The sequence below is a fragment of the Oryctolagus cuniculus genome, chromosome 18 (assembly GCF_964237555.1).
Source record: "Oryctolagus cuniculus chromosome 18, mOryCun1.1, whole genome shotgun sequence".
NCBI classification, from domain to species: Eukaryota; Metazoa; Chordata; class Mammalia; order Lagomorpha; family Leporidae; genus Oryctolagus; species Oryctolagus cuniculus.
In genome coordinates this window covers 16,757,626-16,770,717 of record NC_091449.1, presented here as the reverse complement: position 1 = coordinate 16,770,717, position 13,092 = coordinate 16,757,626, and positions in this window count along the sequence as shown.

Below are 13,092 nucleotides of genomic sequence, written 5' to 3'. Positions count from 1 at the left end.
TACCAGTTCTTTGAAGATCTTTTATAATACAAGTATTGAGTTTTGTTTCCTTAAACATTTGGTAGAATACAACAAAGAAGCCACCTGAACCTGAATTGTCTCACGGGAAAGGTTTGCAACAATGGATTACATTTCCTTGAGCCAAATGACTCTTCAGGTTGTCTATTACTCCACATGGCGGAGTTGGTGTATTATATAAAAGTAGGTTTTGTCTGTTTCACCTAAATGTTCAATTGTAGTGCTATAAATTATATAGAACATGCTTTTTTTTAACATAATAAGTATACCACTTTTATTTACTGATGTTTGTTTAACCACCTGGCTTATTCTCAAGAAAGCTTGAGATCATCGCTGGCACAAATGATGGATGGGCATACACAAAACAAACAACTCATACACCAAAATAACCTTCCACAACAATACGCACACATACAGGCTCACTGACACGGCACCTGCTCACTGTGTACACAGAACCTGAGTGGGAACGACAGGTAACATTGAGTGCTTACCCTGTGCCAAATGCTGTCACATCTTTATGATTGCCTAGACTTCTCTACATGTCATTTTTAATTTTTTTAAAAAGATTTATTTATTTATTCAAAAGGCAGAGTTATAGAGAGAGGGAGAGAAAGAGAGAGAGAGAGAGAATCTTCCATCTGCTGGTTTACTCTCCAAGTGGCTGCAATGAGCAGGGTTGGACCGGGCTTCAGACAGGCACCAGGAGCTTCTTCCAGGTATTCTATGTTGGCAGCACCTGCCCAAGAACTTGGGCCACCTTCTGCCGCCTTCCCAGGTACATTAGCAGGGAGCTGGATCAGGAAGTGGAGCAGCCGAGACACCAGCTAGCACCCACACTGGATGCTGGCATTGCAGGCAGCAGCTAAACTTGCTATACCACAATGCCAGCTATGTCTTTGTTTTCAAATTCACAAATAATTGTATATATTTGTGGGATATAATGTGATGTTTTGATCTAAGCATACAGTATATAAAGAGCGGAACTAACATACCCATCATTGCACCATGTTAAAAATCTACTTTTAGGGGCCAGCGCCCTGGCTCACTTGGTTAATCCTCCGCCTGCAGTGCCGGTATCCCATGTGGGTGCAGGGTTCTAGTCCTGGTTGCTCCTCTTCCAGTCCAGCTCTCTGCTGTGGCCCAGGAGGGCAGTGGAGGATGGTCCAAGTGCTTGGGCCCCTGTGCCCGTATGGGACACCAGGAGGAGGCACCTGGCTCCTGGCTTTGGATCGGTGCAGTGCCAGCTGTGGCAACCATTTGAGGGGTGAACCAATGGAGGGGGGGCATTTCTGTCTCTTTTTCACAGACTATAACTCTGTCAAATAAAAAAAATCTACTTTTAGCAAATCTTTTTTTTTTTAGATTTTTTATTTATTTGACAGGTAGAGTTACAGAGAGACAGAGAGAAAGGTCTTCCTTCCGTTGGTTCACTCACCAAACAGCTGCCATGGCTGGCACTTCGCCGATCCGAAGCCAGGAGCCAGGTGCCTCTTCCTGGTCTCCCATGTGGTTGCAGGTGCCCAAGCACTTGGGCCATCCTCCACTGCCTTCCCGGGCCGCAGCAGAGAGCTGGATTGGAAGAGGGGCAACCGGGACTAGAACCCGGCACCCACCTGGGATGTCGGCACCGCAGGTGGAGGATTAACCAAGTGAGCCATGGCGCTGGCCCTACTTTTAGCAATTCTGAAACATACATTATTAAGTGGTAATCAGTTTAGTATAATAGGTCACTGAAACTTATTCCTACAGTCTAACTGAAATGTACCTGTTGACCCACATCTTCATCTTTGCCTTTCATATTCTCATTCTTCATCCCAGCCTCTGATAACCCTATTGCTACTATTTTTCTGAGGTTTCTGAGTTTTTTAGGATTCCACATATAAATAAGATCATATAATATTTGTCTTTATGTGCCTAACTCATTTCCTTAGCACAGCATTCTCCAGTCCCATCCATGTTGTCATAAACGACACAATTTTCTTCCTTTTTTACTATACTTTGAAAATGGCAGAAGTTCAAGTCCCAGCGTCACAGGTTAATGTTACTAAGAGGGTATAAACTGAATCCGATTATGGTGTGCAGGAAGTGAGCCTCATGGAAGGTGCTCAAGTCACTGGGGACATGCCCTCAGACGTAGTGCTCTTGAGAGAGTGATTATAAATGCCTGAGTTAGGTCCAGCTTCTCTCTGCACTTCCTGGCTGCCCACGTGATCTTTCCACCACAAGTGTGTCACCATTCCCAGTCACTGCCTTTATCAAACCAACCGGTGGCCCAATCTTACTTAGACTTAAACCTCCCTTACTGTAAGCAAGATGAACCTCCTTCCTTCATATGTAGTTTACCTCAGGTATTGTGTTGTAACAAAAAGCCAACTGATACATTTTTAAGGTGGTCTCTCCTATTCCCTTGGATGTCAAAGTGCATTTTTTTTTTTTTGACAGGCAGAGTGGACAGTGAGAGAGAGAGAGACAGAGAGAAAGGTCTTCCTTTTGCCGTTGGTTCACCCTCCAATGGCCGCCGCAGCCGGCGCACTGCGGCCGGCGCACCGCGCTGATCCGATGACAGGAGCCAGGTGCTTCTCCTGGTCTCCCATGGGGTGCAGGGCCCAAGCACTTGGGCCATCCTCCACTGCACTCCCTGGCCATAGCAGAGAGCTGGCCTGGAAGAGGGGCAACCGGGACAGAATCCGGCGCCCGGACCGGGACTAGAACCCAGTGTGCTGGTGCCGCAGGCGGAGGATTAGCCTATTGAGCCGCGGTCCCCTAAAGTGCATTTTCTTAATCCATTCATTCACTGAGACACTTAGGTTGCTTCCATGGTTGTGTGTAATGCTGAAATACACAGAGCGGTACAGGTACATCTTCAACACACCAATTTCCATTCCCTTGGAGAACTGCTGGATTATATGGTAATTTTAGTTTTACTGTTTTAGAGGAAATACCATATTCCAAAACAGAATGAAAATTTGGTCACTTGAATCCTGCATACATTAAAAAGGTGATAAAAATATGGAGGTTCCAGAAAGATCTTTAACTATCTTTTTAATGCCTGCAGCATCCGTATTCACAGTGATCCAATTTTCATTCCTGACTTATTCCCTCCTTCTCTCTCTCTCCCTCACTTCCCAATCTTTTTCTGATTTGAATGTTGGCAAGGTGGTGTCAATTTATTAATATTTTATTCACAGAACAGGACTTTGCTTTTACAGACATTATTATGTATTTAATTCATTTGCCAATTCAGCCATTTAAAATATATGACTCTAGGATTTTTAATAAATTCAGACATGCAATCATTATGATGATCTCATTGCTCAAAAAAAAAATCTACTCATTAGCACTCTCATTTATCAACAACCTCCTGAGATCTCAGCTACCTGTGAACTACCTTCTGTCTCTATACATTTTTTCCATAACTATTTCATATAAGTGGAAATACGCAACTCAGCTTTTTAATGGATTATTTCACTTAGCATGAGTCAAAGGTTCATCCATAATATAGCATGCATAAGTACTTCATTTCCTTCTGTGACAGAAGAATACACCACTACATTTGGTATTCTGATGCTTAATGCTACTGTGAACACTGACGTACAAGTCCCTGAATGGACATACATTTTCATTTCTCTTAGATACATACTTGGGACAGGAGTTGCTACATCATTTGATTTTATGTCTTTTGAAGAACTGCTAGATGGTTTTTCAGTTGCTGCGCCATTTTACATTCCCACCAACAGCAAATGAGGGCTCAAGTTTCTACACATACTAACACTTGTTATATTCTCATTTTTTTTTTTTTTAAATATTTAATGTGAAAGGCCGAGATAGAGAGAAAGGTCTTCCATCTGTTGGTTCACTCCCCAAATGGCTTCAACGACCAGGGTTGGGCCAGGCTGAAGCCAGGAGCCGGGAGCTTCTTTTGGGTCTTCCATGTGGGTGCAGGGTCCCAAGCATTTGGGCCACCTTCTACTGCTTTCCCAGGCCATAGCAGAGAACTGGGTCACAAGATGAGTAGCCGGGACTTGAACCGGCACCCATATGGGATGCCAGCATTGCAGGCAGTGTCTTTCCCGCTATGCCACAGTGCTGGCTTCCCATATGGGCACCAGTTCTAGTCCTGGCTACTCCTCTTCCAACCCAGCTCTCTGCTATGGCCTGGGAAAGCAGTAGAAGATGGCTCAAGTCCTTGGGGGCAGTGTACCCACGTGAAAGACCTGGAGGAAGCTCCTGGCTCCGGTCTTCAGATCAGCAAAGCTCCGGCTGTTGCGGCCATCTGGGGAGTGAGCCAGTGGATGGAAGACCTCTCTGCCTCTGCCTCTCTGTAACTCTGCCTTTCAAATAATAAATTTTCAAAAGACAGTGCCTATATGAGTTTAAAATAAAGTAACTCTGTACCAATGAAGCAGCAATTCTTCATCAGTAATTCTTCATTGTTCTCTCTCCCTCCAGCCTTTGGTCACTTCTAATCTACTTTCTGTAACTCACAACACAGGCATGTAAGTAACTGACCTGGGGCAGACACTGTAGTGCAGCAAGTTGAGCCACTCCTTGAGACACCGCATCCCACATCTGCATTCCTGGTTCAAGTTCCAGCTAATGTGCTTCCCATCTGCCTTTCTGGGAAGGTGTCTCACATGACGACTCAACTCCCTGCCACCCACATGGGAAATCTAGATCGTGGCTCCTGGCTTCAGTCTGACCCAGCCCTGGCTGTTGTGAACACCTGGAATGTGAACCAGTAGATTGAAGACCTCTCGCTCGCTCGCTCTGCTTTTCAAAATTACAAGAAACCAGTGATCCACAAAAGTTCCAAGTGATTATCACCCAATAGGGCATCATTATTAATCACCCAGGGCCCAATTCACTAGAAACCTCCTCACTAACCAACCCCAGCGAGCACCCCAGTCAAGGAAATTAACAAGTAGTTATTGTTCCTGGTCTCCTGTACAGTAAGTCCCATAGATCTACTACTGACAGCCAACTGAACCTCCACAAAACAGGCCATCAGAGCTCCCCAGTAACTGACTCAGTAACTCCACTCTGAGGCCATTCCCCAAATGGATCCTCAGCGCTCCCAGGAACTGACACTACCACTGACAGCAAAGAGGCCCCAAGTGCACTTCTTTCCATTTCCATGTAATGGAGCTTTACAAACTCTAGATGATGCACTGGATCTATCAGGAACACTCACAGAACTCAAGCACTGAGGGCCAAGTCCCTGTATCTGATGTCTACAGGTCCCACTTAGAGACACATACTCATGCACCTTCAAGGACTCACAGGCATCTTCTAGGATAACCCTTACTCCCAAATTGCTCATAAACCCAATACTATGAAAATAGGAACTGAACTCTGGGCTGGGGGTGAGAGGAGAAAATGAAAATTTGAAATTCACCAAGATTTATTCATAATAGCCTGCAACAGAAAACTACTGAGATGTCCATCAGTGATATAAATGAAAAAAGAAATGTGGCATATTTATACAGGGAAACGTTATACAAAAATGCCTAATGAGTAACCTGTAAGTACATATGACATGGATGAATCACACAACCAAAGATGACCAAGACAAGCCACACAAAAAATTCATAGGAGCTGGCACTGTGGTGCCGCACCAGCATCCCATATGGTCACCAGTTCGAGTCCTGGCTGTTCCACTTCTGATCCAGCCCCATGCCTGAGAAAGCAGCTGACGATTGTCCAAGCACTTGGGGCCCTTCACCCATGTGGATTCCATTAGATTCCATTAGGCAAGGAGTTTCCTGGCAATCCCAAAGAGAACAGTAGAGACAAAAACAATGACACTGGATAAACTAAAGCCTCAAACACATATAGCTGCAATGTGCATGTGTACTATAAATTATAGGAGGCAAAAATGAGAGAAACACAGCAGGAAACTTTAAACACTTTTATGAGTGATAGATTTATCAGGCAGAGAAACCAATGATATAGTTGAATTGATCAGCCCCAAAACTCAACTCAATGTAACACAGACTATTTCACCCAATGTTATCAAAATACATTTTTTTCAAGCTCACAGGACATTCACCATGATAAACATTTTATGGGGCATAAAACACAACAAACTTTTATTTTTTAAAGATTGATTTATTTATTTGAAAGTCAGAGTTACAAAGAGAGAGGAGAGGCAGAGAGAGAAAGAGGGGTACAACAAACTTTTAAAAATAAGTATCCAGGTGGGCATTTGGCTTAGTGGTTAAGGTTAAGGTAGTGGTTGGGATTCCTGTGTCATATCAAAGTGCCTGGGTTCAATGCGCCAATGTGGACTCTGGGAGGTGGTGTAACAGCTTGTGTGACCAGGCCTCTTCACCCTCATGGAAACTATGATTTCTTGACTGCCAGCGTAGGCCCGGCCCAGTCCTGGTTAGTACAGGCATTTGGTGAGGAACCAGTAAATGATAGTGATCTCTGCGCTGCTCTCACAAATGAATTTTGTTTATTTATTTATTTGAAAAGCAGAGTTGCACAGAGGCAGAGGCAGAGGCAGAGGCAGGGGGAGAGAGGGAGAGAGAAAGAGAGAGAGAGATTCCATCTGCTAGTTCACTCCTTAGATGGCTGCAATGGCCGGAGCTGTGCTGATGCAGAGCCAGCAGTCAGGAGCTTCTTCCAGGTCTCCCACGTAGGTGCAGGGCCCAAGGACTTGGGCCATCTTCTACTGCTTTCCCAGGCCATAGCAGAGAACTGGATCAGAAGTGGAGCAGCTGAGACTCGAACCAGTGCCCTTATGAGATGCCAGAACTTCACTCAGTGGCTTCACCCACCACGCCACAGCACTGGACTCACAAATGATTTTTTAAAATAGGAATCATGACAATACATTTTCAGAACACAATGGAATTAAACTAGAAAGCAACAACATAGGGGCCGGCGCCGCGGCTCACTAGGCTAATCCTCCGCCTTGCAGCGCCGGCACACCGGGTTCTAGTCCCGGTCAGGGTGCCGGATTCTGTCCCGGTTGCCCCTCTTCCAGGCCAGCTCTCTGCTGTGGCCCGGGAGTGCAGTGGAGGATGGCCCAGGTGCTTGGGCCCAGCACCCCATGGGAGACCAGGAAAAGCACCTGGCTCCTGGCTCCTGCCATCGGATCAGTGCGGTGCGCCGGCCGCAGCGCGCCGGCCGCGGCGGCCATTGGAGGGTGAACCAACGACAAAGGAAGACCTTTCTCTCTGTCTCTCTCTCTCACTGTCCACTCTGCCTGTCAAAAAATAAAAAAATAAAAAAAAAAAAGAAAGCAACAACATAGGAATTCCTAAAATAATTGGAGGTTAAAGAACATACTAATCAACAACACATAGGTCAAAGAAGTCTCATGAGAAATTGTAAACAAATTCTAACTGAATGAACATACAACTTAGCCAATCTGTGAAAGCACCAAAAGCACTGCATAGGGGAATATTTTAAAAATTGAATTTGAGTCCCAGCTGCTCCACTTCTGATCCAGCTTCCTGCTAATGCGCCTGGGAAGGCAGCCGAAGATGGCCCAAGTGCTTGGGCCCCTGGCACCCTCGTGGGAGACCCAAACAGAGTTCCAAGGCTCCTGGCTTTGACCTGGCCCAGTCCTGGCTGTTGCAGCTATTTGGAGAGTGAGCCAGCAGAGGGGAAGATCTCTCCTCCTCTCTCTGCAATTCTGCCTTTCAAACATAAATCAATATTTTTTAAAAATTTGAATTTGTTTTATATAAACAAAGGAATACTGAAAGTCAGTAATCCAGCTTCCATCTCAGAACTAAGGAAATAAGAGCAATGTAAATGTAGAGCAGGCAGAAGAAAAGAAATAATAAAATTAGATTGGAAATCATTCAGACTGAAAACACAAAAAACAATACAGAAAACCAACAAAATGCAAAGGCAGTTCTTTGAAATAATTGATAAACCTCTAGCAAGGCAGTCAAAAAAAAGATGCAAATTAGTAACATCAGAAATGCAAGAGGGGGCTATGTCTGATAGCACTGATATTGAGTATAATAAAGTAGTATTATGAACATTCTGCCTAAAAATTCAATAACTTACATGAAATGGACCATTTCCTTAAAAACATAATTTGCCAAGACTTACAGAAGGCGAAATAGATTATATGAATAAGCCCAAACCTATAAAAGAAATTGAATCAGTAATTAATAATCATTCCAAAACAGAAAGCACAAAGATGGGTTCACTAGTGAACAGTGTGAAACACTTACAGAAGAAGTTATTCCAGTTCTCTACAATTGCTTCCAGCAAAAGGGAGCAGACCTAGAAGAAACACTTCCTAACTCGCCATCCTTATCAAAAATAAAGACATTACAATAAACTACAGGCATGTATCAATCATAAGCATAAGTGGAAAAAACCCTCAACAAAGTATTTAAAAATGCAATCCACTGACATATAAAGATAATTATACACTATGACTAACTAGTATTTATTCCTGGTGTGTAAGGCTAATTCACTATTTGAAAATCAATTACTGGGGCTAGTGCTTTGACATAGCAGGTAAAGCCATGGCCTGTAGTGCTTGCCTCTCATGTAGGCACCAGTTCAAGTCCCAGCTACTTCATAGCTTTGTGCTATGGCCTGGGAAAGCAGTGGAGGATGGCCCAAGCCCTTGTGCCCCTGCACCTGTGTGGGAGACCCAGAAGAAGCTCCTGGCTCCTGGCTTCAGATCAGCACAGCTCCGGTCATTGCAGCCACTTGGGGAGTGAACCAGCAGATGGAAGACCTCTCTCTCTCTCTGCCTCTGTGTCTCCATAACTCTACTTTTCAAATAAATAACTAAATCATTAAAAAAATCAATCACTGAAATCCATTACATCAACAAGCTAAGGAGAAAAAACACCATTACATCAAGAAATGTAGAAAAAGGATGACAAAATCTAACACTCATTCTTGAAAATAACTCTCAAAACACTTCCTCATTCACTTCCACAAAAATCCTACTGCTAACCTTTATCCTTAATAATGGGAAGCCAGACTATCTCCCCTGGCACAGAGAACAGGGTAATGATGTATCTTCTGACCCCTCCTATTCATCACTGTAGTGAATGTCTTAGCCAACAAAGGGGAGGGAGAAAAGCTACAGGGATTAACAAAAAATCCACAAAAGGATCCTTCTTTGCAGATGCTATGATTTTTGTTGAAAAAAAAAAAAAACAAACCTGAAAGAATGGATAAAAAAAATCCTGGAACTAAAAAACAATTATAATAAAGTTGCAGAATACAAGATTAACACTCCAAAGTTAATTGCACTCCAATATGGCAGGATGAAGAACTGGATTCTGAGATTAAAAATACTACCTGCAACAAAAACAATACTAACAGGAAAATTAACGGCCAATAATGCTTACAGTAATAAATAAAAAAGAAAGAGCACAAGCCAAAAGCTTAACTTTATACCCTAAAGATTTGTAAAAGAACATTAAAATTGAATGCTAGCAGAAGGAAGGAAATAATAAAACATTACAGCATAAATAAAATATATAATTTTAAAAGAAACACAGAACATCAAGGAAAGCAACAATTTCTTCTTTGAAAAGTGCAGCAATATTGACGAATATTTGATTAGATTGACTAAGAAGCAGTGACACGCACAACATTCAAAAAAGAAAAGAAGGACATTACAAAGGATTTTTTTTTTTTTTAGAGAGAGTATGTGTTTAGGAAAAGGTCCTCTTTTTTTTTTTTAACATTTTATTTATTTATTTGAAAGACACAGTTACAGAAAGAGGTAGAGATAGAGAAAAAGGTCTTCTATCTGCTGGTTCACTCCCCAGATGGCCACAACGGCTGGAGCTGCGCCGATCTGAAGCCAAGGGCCAGGAGCTTCTTCTGGGTCTCCCACGTGGGTGCAGGGGCCCAAGGACTTGGGCTATTCTCCACTGCTATCCCAGGCCATAGCAGAGAGCTGGATGGGAAGAGGGGCAGCCAGGACTAGAACTGGCGCCCATATGGGATGCCGGCGCTTCAGGCCAGGGCATTAACCCACTGAGCCACAGGGCTGGCCCCATGAAGGATTTTAAATACAGTGATTATAAGAGCACTATGGACAACTATGTACCAACAAACTGGGTAACCCAGATGAAATGGATAAATTGCTAGAAACGAACAAATTTCTGAGACTGAACCTTGAAGAAATAGAACAGTAACAACAAGCCCAGGATCAGAAGGCTTCCCTGGGAAAATTCTATTTTGAAGGGGCCAGCATCGTGGCGCAGTGGGTTAAACCACCACTTGCAATGCCAGCATCTCATATCAGAGTGCTGCTTCAGTCCTGACTGCTCCACTTCTGACCAAAATTCCTGCTAATTGGCCTAAGAAGGCAGCAGAAGATGGTCCAAGTACTTTGGCTCCTGCTATGTGGGAGACCTGGTTGGAGTTCTTGGCTCATGGATTTGGCCTGGCCTAGACCTGGCTGTTAACCATTTGGGGGACTGAGGCAGATGGAAGATCTCTCTCACACACTCTCTTTGCCTTTCAAACTTTCAAGTAAATAAATAAATATTTTTTAAAAACAGTTAACACCAATTCTTCCCAGTGTCTTACCAAAAACTGAAGAGGTAAAAATACTTCTAGAATCTATGAAGCCAGCCATACTGACACAAAAGCCAGACAAACACATCATGACAAGAAAACAAAAGACAAGTAACCCCTGCAAACATAGAGACATACCTGAACCTGGACTTTTGAGTGATAATAGGAGTTAAGATTTTGGGACTATTGGGAATGGAATTAATGCCTTTTATACTGCGAGACAAACACGAATCATGGGCATAAGGCTAGGGTTTATATATGGTTTGTTCCTCAAAAGTTCCTATGCTGGTGCTCAGTGTGGAGTGTTGAGGTGATATGGAATCTTGAAAAGGAAAGGCCTGTATTGAGGGGGCTTCCCTTGGCACCAGCCGCTGCAGTTCTCCCGGGGCCCTAGTTAGTTCCCATGGTGGTATTGTTAGAAGAGAAGCCAGCTGCCTGAACCACTCTTTGGCTTCCTGTCTTGCCATCTGATCTCTCCATCTTGCATGCACTTCCACCACCATCTGCCATCACATCCTTACAAGAGCTAAGTTTATGCCAGCATCATACGCTTGAACTCCAGAACTCTGAGGAAAATATATCTCTTATTAAAAAGTATCCAGCCTCAGGGCTGGCGCTGTGGTGCAGCGGGTTAATGCCCTGGCCTGAAGTGCCGGCATCCCATATGGGCGCCTGTTCTGGTCCCGGCTGCCTCTTCTGGATCCAGCTCTCTGCTATGGCCTGGGAAAGCAGTAGAAGATGGCCCAAGTTCTTGGGCCCCTGCCCTCGTGTGGGCAGGAGGAGGTTCCTGGCTCCTGGTTTCGGATAGGCACAGCTCTGGCCGTTGTGGCCAATTGGGGAGTGAACCATCATATGGAAGACCTCTCTCTCTCTCTCTCTCCTCTCTCTCCATAACTCTTTCAAGTAAAATAAATAAATCTTTTTAAAAAATACTGTTTAAAAAAAAAAAGTATCCAGTCTCAGGCAGGCATTTAGCCTAACAAGTAAGATGTTAAGACCCACACTGGAATGACCAGGTTCAATTCCCAGCTGTAGCTCCTGACTCCAGCTTCCTGCTAATGCAGACCCTGGGAGGCAACAGCAATGGCTCAAGGCATTGTGTTCCTGTCACCCCCATGGGAGACCTGGGTTGCATTCCTGGCTTCAAACTTTGGCTTTGGCCTAGTCCTGGAACTGCAGGCATTTGGGGCCGAGAAGTGTATGGGAACTCTTTCTTTCTCTTTCTTTTTGCCTCTCAAATAAAAATTTTAAAAAATGTTAAGTCAGGGCCGGCGGCATGGCTCACTTGGTTAGTCCTCTGCCTGCGGTGCCGGCATCCCATATGGGCACCGGGTTCTAGTCCTGGTTGCTCCTCTTCCAGTCCAGCGCTCTGCTGTGGCCTGGGAGAGCAGTGGAGGATGGCCCAAGTCCTTGGGCCCTGCACCCGCATGGGAGACCAGGAGGAAGCACCTGGCTTCTGGCTTTGGATTGGCGTAGTGCCAGCTGTGGCAGCCATTTGGGGGGTGAACCAACAGAAGGAAGAATTTTCTGTCTCTCTCTCTTACTGTCTATAACTCTACCTGTCAAATAAATTAAAAAAAATTTTTTTTTTAATTTTACAGCCTCAGGTATTTTATTAGAGTAACAGATATTAACAGTAATAGAGTAATTAATACACTTTCTTCCTCCCTTTTTTTAAAAAAAGTTTTATTTGAAAGAGTTACAGAGAGGTAGAGAGGAAGGGAGGGAGGGAGAGAGTTAGTTTTTCATCCACTGGTTCACTCCCCAGATGGCCACAACAGCTGGAGCTGCACCGATAGGAAGCCAGGAGCTTCTTTCAGCTCTCCCACATAGGTTCGGAACCTAAGGGCCTGGGCCATTTTCTGTTGCTTTTCCAGGCCATAGCAGAGAGCTGGGTCAGAAGTGGAGCAGCTGGGATTCGAACCAGCACCCATATGGGATGCTGGCACTGCAGGCAGCGGCTTTACCCGCTATGCCACAACTCCGGCCCCCTCCTTCTCTTTTACGTATCTACTAGAGATTTTTCTTTTTGATTACCCCGGGGCTTAGACAAAAATCTCATAAATCCAATATAAGTTGATAGCACCTGAACATTAATTGCAAACAGATATCCTACACCATTCTCATTTTACACTACTGATGCCATACATCTATTTATATTGTGTATTATGCTACCCAACTGTTTATACCTATAGTTGTTTTTTAATATATTCAACTATTAACTCTTTATAATAAAGAGTGATTTTCATACCACTTTTATATTATTAGAGTTTTCTGAGTATGATTGTATGTGTATCTTTAAAGAGGAGTTTTATACTTTCACACATTTTGAAACTACTATTGTCTTTTTGTCTCAACTCTAAGCATTTCTTTTAAGGCCAGTCCTGTGTGATGAACTCATTTAGCTTTTACATGTCTAGCAATGTCTTTATCCTGATTCTAACAGACAGCATTCCAAGGTATAGTATCTTGGCTGGCAATTTCTTTCAGCACTTTGAGTATATCATCATAGCCCTCCTCCTTTGCATGACCTATGTTAAGAAGTTTGCT